Here is a 6733-nt window from a genome sequence, read left to right as displayed (position 1 = left end):
GGGTACACCCTGATTTGGACCACAGTTCAGATCTGTTGTTTTGTCTGGTCTCTGCCTTCATGAGACATACGAAGAATTCAGATTCTTACTTACATTTGCCAAAACAATTCTAAAAGCAAATCAAACACCAACAATTTAAAATAAACATAACTGAATCTTGGTCTGAACTGGAAGAAAAAATTGTACAAACCAGCAAAGCCAGCAACAAAGCAGATGGCTACAGTTACTTAGCAGTATAATATCACTGATACTATACTAAGCACACAGGTTATAGAGCTCCTTAGGCTTCCAGAATTTATTCATTTAGACCCACCTGTTCTCTTTTTTTTTTCATGTGCCAAATTCTAGCCCTTGGAGACACAGACCTTCTTTCTTTATACGGACTTTGAGTTCCTAATGCAGTGGAGTCCTACTTCTCAGCTGAATCCTATGTGTCAATTTGAGAGATCAAAACGCTCATACACAATGGAGCTGCAAGGAGACAAATGAAGATGGGTTTTCAGACTCTTCCAGCCTGGTTTTCTGTTGAGTAGCAGTGGGGCATCAACAAATTTGGCTACAATACAGAGGTAAGAATGCTGCAGTTAAGCTCCCTTTAGGTTTATGGGGTCAAGGGTGCTGTTTAAAACAAATAAGGTGGGAGAGGGGAAGAAAGTAACAGCCAGTTTTGCCAAGGTTTGCTTTTCCCAAGCATGTGCAGTTCTGCCCATCAACAGGCGTATCTGTCCTAGTTTCCTTCCATGTCAAATAATGTCATGCAGTGCGCTCAGTATGGGCCAGATGCTAACACAAAAAAAGGAGGGGCTGAGGCCTTTCTAAGAGTGTGTTCATTTGAAGAGGTATTTATTCAGTATATTAAATCAGTGTTCCACTGGGGATGGTTCTGTTCTCAGTGTTCCTCTCACTGAACTGATTTGGGATCAATGCCTGATCTTGCGCCTCTCTTGCAGCTTGCCTTCAGAGTCTTCTCCTTAAGGAAATTATGCATGGAAATTCCTTTTTACGAGCTTTTACTGAAACCACAAGTCTGTATCTGAAATATATACTACTGCAAAATTTTGCCCAAAGCTTTGTCTTGGCTATATAAAGAAATTATAGGTGTGGACCAATTTTTGAATTAGCATGAAAACTGCTTTTATGTGCATATGAGAAAGGCCTTTGAAACATCTTGCCAAAGGCTTTTTTGTCTTCTGGTTGTTATAAGAAAACATGGTTGCCCAAAAGAAAAAACCTGATCATGGTTCCACCTTAATCAGATTCACAATCGTGTCCTAATGCAATTTGTCCTAATCCATTTCTAGGGAAGACAACCATTTATGATTTGGAAAGACATGTGGGAATAAATGTGGCTATATGGAAAACCCCTGAGTTCTTTATGTACTATATTTTACCAGTTCATAAAAAAAACTAATTACATTTTAGAGAAGGCATTATAGATGCGATGTATATTCTAATACAAAACCCCTCTGCCCAGGTGTCCTACAATCAAACTGTGCTCAGTTTGCAGTATCATGGTGTATTTTATATCTCTGTGGCTGGTTTTAGAATAATGATGCCATGCTTAACACATTTTAATACTGATCACACATTTCTGCACATGGCTGCAAATGCTGCTATGCTTGTTTTGTTTGGTGCAAGAATACCTTCTGCTTAGTACGGCAGCAAATTACCCTTGCAGCAAAATAGTTAATTACTTGGTGCCCATGGAATAAATTAATTAATACTTGTGCAAATATCTGTATACTCATCCATACAGAAAACCCTATATAGTTATCTCATTAAAATGACGTGCTCCAGAGAATGAAGACAGTTCAGCGTGTTCAGGAATCTGCTTCGACATCTCTACCTCACCCTGTGCACATGCAGGTTGGAAAGTGAAGGGTGGGATGGGAAAGGGTGCACGAAAATGCCTAAGACTTACCTTTATCCATATGAGTTATCCCATTGGAATTGTGTGAATAAAGTTAACCATAAGTGTTTTGAGGACCAGGTTCCTAAAATAATACAGTGGAGTTCCAAATGTAAAACAGTTGAGGTTTATTTGCACTGAAATTCTTTCATGTGTTATTTCCCTCCATACACACACATTAAATATTATAAATGTTATTGTTAGGAAAAATTTTGCTATAAACATTACTGACTATAATGAATGGCATAAAACTGAGGCAGGTCAGCAGTGTAAATAATCAGAGTCTTCTTATTTACCCATTTGTAATAATTAGAAGATCACGTAACTCATGAAATCATAATTATCCAACATTTCATCCTTTGTTTTTTACTTGAAAAGTTTGGGAGAGAATGTTTTTCTTTTTCCCGCTCGCATCTGTGGATGATCGTTTGCTCTTTAGGTGGTGAAAACTGAGGTCCTAATTCAAAGCTTATCATCTGTCCCATCCTTTTTATCAGGCAATTGGTTTCACGTACGGGAAAAGTTGCTGCTGCTGAAGAAACAATGGTTTTGCATGCACCCAGTAAAGGGATTTATTTTTATTTGTTTGCCTCATGAAAAAAAGAGCTCCACTGAAGTAAAACTTTTGTTTTATACAGGACTACAAAATAGAAAATTTGGCCCTGTTCCGAACTGGAACAAAACCAGTGCAGTTGCCTCGGAAGGAAAATTCCATTACTTGTTCAAAACACGTTGATCTTATTTCATGCAGCTATAATATTAAATAAGACAAACAGGAAGAAAATAAAGTGAAAGGCTGTAGAAAATTAAAAATTTGATTGAATTCCAAAATATCAAAGAAATGTTTCAATATGAAATTTTTTTTTTTAAGATTTTCTGAAACAAAGAGATATTGCAAAGGATTTTAATCTTTATAAATTTGCATATTTCAAAAGTAAAGTTTCCTCAAAGTGTCTTAAAAAACAATAGAAAATTAAGTGCTTCTTCATAAGAAAGTATGTTTTTTCCTTCCTTTTTTAATTATTTACTTTTAAACACACAGAAGTGCAATACCCCCACTTGTTCTAATGATTCTCTACGTAGGCCACCATATGACGAAAAAGAATTTATTTACCCCTTGAAATCTTCTAGTTACTGTCAGAATTAATTTTGATATTCAGAAAACTTCATGCCATAGCAGCAGCATCAAAAATCAAAGACTCAAAAAAACTTTTGGGGGCAAAAAGGAGCATTGTACGAACAACTTTAAAAGTGGCTTTTAATGAGAAGAACCAAGGTTAGATGCCTCTTGATTCATAAGCAGAACTTGAAGTAATTCAACTGAGTGAAGTTTAGTTTCCAAGAAAATACAAAGTATCCATCACTTTTACAGTTGAATAGAAAGTAAGACAATACATTTTTGTTTTTGTGCACTGCATGAGCACATCTCCAAACTGAACACCTAATTAATGTATGAACCAAACACTGCAGCAACTCAGTCCATCTCATTTCAAGTTACTACACATACACAAAACAGAACTGTTCTTTGATTTTTGTTGTTGTTATCGTTTTGTTGTGGGGTTTCATTTTTTATGGGGTTTTGGGCTTTTGTTGTATTAGAGCTTGCTTTTTATTGGAAAAATCATTTCTCCCCACGTACTTGGTTTCAATGTTTGTCATATGATTCTTATGCACATATTGCATCACATGTAGGCCTGGCCACCATCATTGGTCCAGACAATACCACTGAGCAAACTTTGCAGTCATATGACAAAAAGAAACTTTTTAGTGTTGAAGAATATTGGAACTAGTACAGAATTGATGTGTTTTGAGATGAAAGGCAATCAGCATTCAAAAGTGACAAATCTAACCAGGTGTGACAATGAACATGCTCAGCTTGAGACATTTTAGAAAGAATGGTTGCCACAGAATGGACATTCAGCACTTTCTTAAATTTTACCTTCTTTACACTGGATTTCCAAAAATAGGGGTACTAAGAATCTATTTTTTCATTTAATTTTAGTTTTATTAAATTTGAAAGTTGCAGACATAGCTTTTGCAAGCTCAGCATGCTCAATATGTAACTTTGAGTACCTTTAACAAGACAAGACTGATTTTCCTGTTGGGAAGATTAATTTTTCATTGCTGTTGTTGTATAAGTATAGGCCTGTTTTCTTTTGTAATAAATAAAGCTGAAGTCAACACATGTAACCACCAGTATAATACGTGCATGTTGTGAAACTTGTCCTGACTCAAATCTGTTTAATGGTTTTCCACTGAAAATTCAACATCTGCCAACACCACACAAATCTTGATAACTGATGTCATCATGAACCCATTAAGCCTTAGTTTTTAACATGTTAGGAAAACAAAGGGTTTATGGAAGACTGCTAACAGAGGGCTAAATCCTGGAGCCCTTATTCAACAGTAGGAATTGTTCCTTAAGTAAGGTGTGAGTAAGAACATCTTAAGCCTGGCAAAATGTAAGCAAGCTCTTGTTCCACATTAAATTTAATTAGCCAAGCCATTCATTAAAATGACACCGTAAGATATGAAACCTGTCACTGCAAATCACCTTTTGTCACTGAGGCTGATTTGGAAATGCATGTCCTGCCACACCAACTACTAGCTTTGATGTGTCACAGCTGTGATACTGCAGCAAGGAAAAGCCATTTAAATAGAGGGGGAGCTCCAGAGGAGTCAGGCATTTTCCCCTAAGGATCTGAAACTTCTCAGCAGAGGCCATCCAGAGATACATACTGAATAAAAACGTCCTCATACTAAAATCTCATAACATGTCTGCAGGATCCCTGTAGCTGTAGCTAGAGGAAAAAGCTGTGCACTGTTGAAACAATAAGGAGCATCCATCCAGATAAAGGAGGAATCCCATGTTATCTCTAACATCCATACACCTGCAAAACTGATAATGCTTATCCAGCAGTTTGTTTCCTGGGCACAGAGGTGGTTAATCAAAGTTACAGCATAAGACCTGTGGGGGAGGGAAAGTCATTTAATTAATGTGCCAGATATCCTTGCCAAAGCTTTTGCCAAGATTAGGTTCAGATTGCAAAGAAATCTCCAAGAGAAGGGTAATTCTCAACACCTGCGGGCACTTTTATTAGCTGCTTGCACAGAATAGAAAACCTTATGTTAAGGTATTTGTCTCCGCTCTACCAAACTGACCTCACATGCTTTTATCTGGCCATAACCATAAGCAGATTTTAAAGCAGGCTGCAGAAGAGATTGCTAATGGGCAAGTGCTCTGTGGCAAATCCACTTGAATAAGGTAACCTGTGGATGGAAGCAATCATATAAAGCTGTTCAAAAGGGACGCCGTCAAAATTCACTGTCAAGGGTAGATTCAGGTGCATGGAGGAGGAAGAAAGTGAAAGACATCACTAGGATCTTTAACACATCCAGAAGAGGCGTCCACCTAAAGCAGCACTATGCCAGACCCAGGTCCAGGCCACCAGGGCAGAACCTTGGCTGCCTCTAAATTTTTCCCCCTTGAAAAAACTTCAGCAGTGTTCTGGGGGTTTTTTGTTTGGTTGGTTGCCGTTTTGGGGGTGGTTTTGGTTTGGTTTTGGTTTTCTTTCCAGAGGCAGCAGATTCTACAGCACTCTGCAGAATGAGGTTCAAAAGTTGAATGCATAGCCACAATGCTTTTAAGGAAACAAAACCTCAGTAAACACCTGATGTGTTTAGAAACATATTACAATAAATCTAGGAAATTGTTATGTTTTGGTACTGCATAATGTAACTCCTCATTAAAAGAGTGAATTGAAGGTTCGTTTATCTGTATTTTGTTGTGAAATAACTTGTTTGCATCTGAAATGAACAGTTACAACTGTCTAGTGGAGACTTGTGGAACTGTTACTCACCCTTGATCCAACAGTATGCACTTTTAGCATATATAAACACATACACATGTGCAACCCAATTTCCACAACCATTTGCAGTAGTGAAACATGAATTCTCGAATGTTCATCATTCCACGCACTTTAAACAGTCTCTCTTTAATCTGTTTTACCATTTAAATAGTAGCTTTCAGGAGTTCAGAAAATTCCTACCTCTTTTCTAGCTAGAACAATAGCAAAAAGGCTCTGATTTCCATTTTGCTAACAGTAATGAAATAAAATTACTAGTAATTATAAAAAATATCAACATCCACGACTTTGGAAAATATAGTAAAACACAGATTTTTCAAGAAATAGTCTTGAAATGTTGCCCTGGTGTTATTGTTCTCTTTGCATTTTCTTGCTCCTCTCCTAGCTGCAACGGAACTCTTTTAAACAGAACGTTAATGACAACTCACAGCTCAGTAATTTCATGTCAGATTCTTCCTCTTCAGTTATGCCAACTAGCATCTTACTCTGCAACAGCCTAAGTCACTAAATGAGTGATGATGACAATGAATAAATGACCAGAAACATCAGGGAAGCTGCCGTAAATCTAAACCTTAACTCATCTGTCCTTCCATTTTTTTCCCAGGAAACATCACAAAAACAGTGAATCACCCTAAATATTGATTATCCTTTACATCAGGTAGGGTAATTTATGGCACTTGCCACTTACTGTGCTGGCAATGTTGCATGCTGTAAAGAGCTGCATGAGGTAAGGAGACCAGAGCTGTGACAGAGCCCTGCCACTTGCCATCATTTGCAAGGGAATTGCAGAATCAAAGCCTGATGTCACGACCCTAAAATTCAGGAAGCAAAGCCCTCCCACAGCCTCTGAGAATACTGCAACTGATCTAATAGCTCACACACCAAAGTAACTCCTGAGCAAATCCATCAGTTCAGAGCTGATGTTGCTTCTTAACTTTCAGAAAGCTGAATATAGTCG

This window comes from Falco naumanni, chromosome 3, assembly GCF_017639655.2.
Source record: "Falco naumanni isolate bFalNau1 chromosome 3, bFalNau1.pat, whole genome shotgun sequence".
NCBI lineage: Eukaryota > Metazoa > Chordata > Aves > Falconiformes > Falconidae > Falco > Falco naumanni.
Note: the sequence above shows the minus strand (reverse complement) of the source record.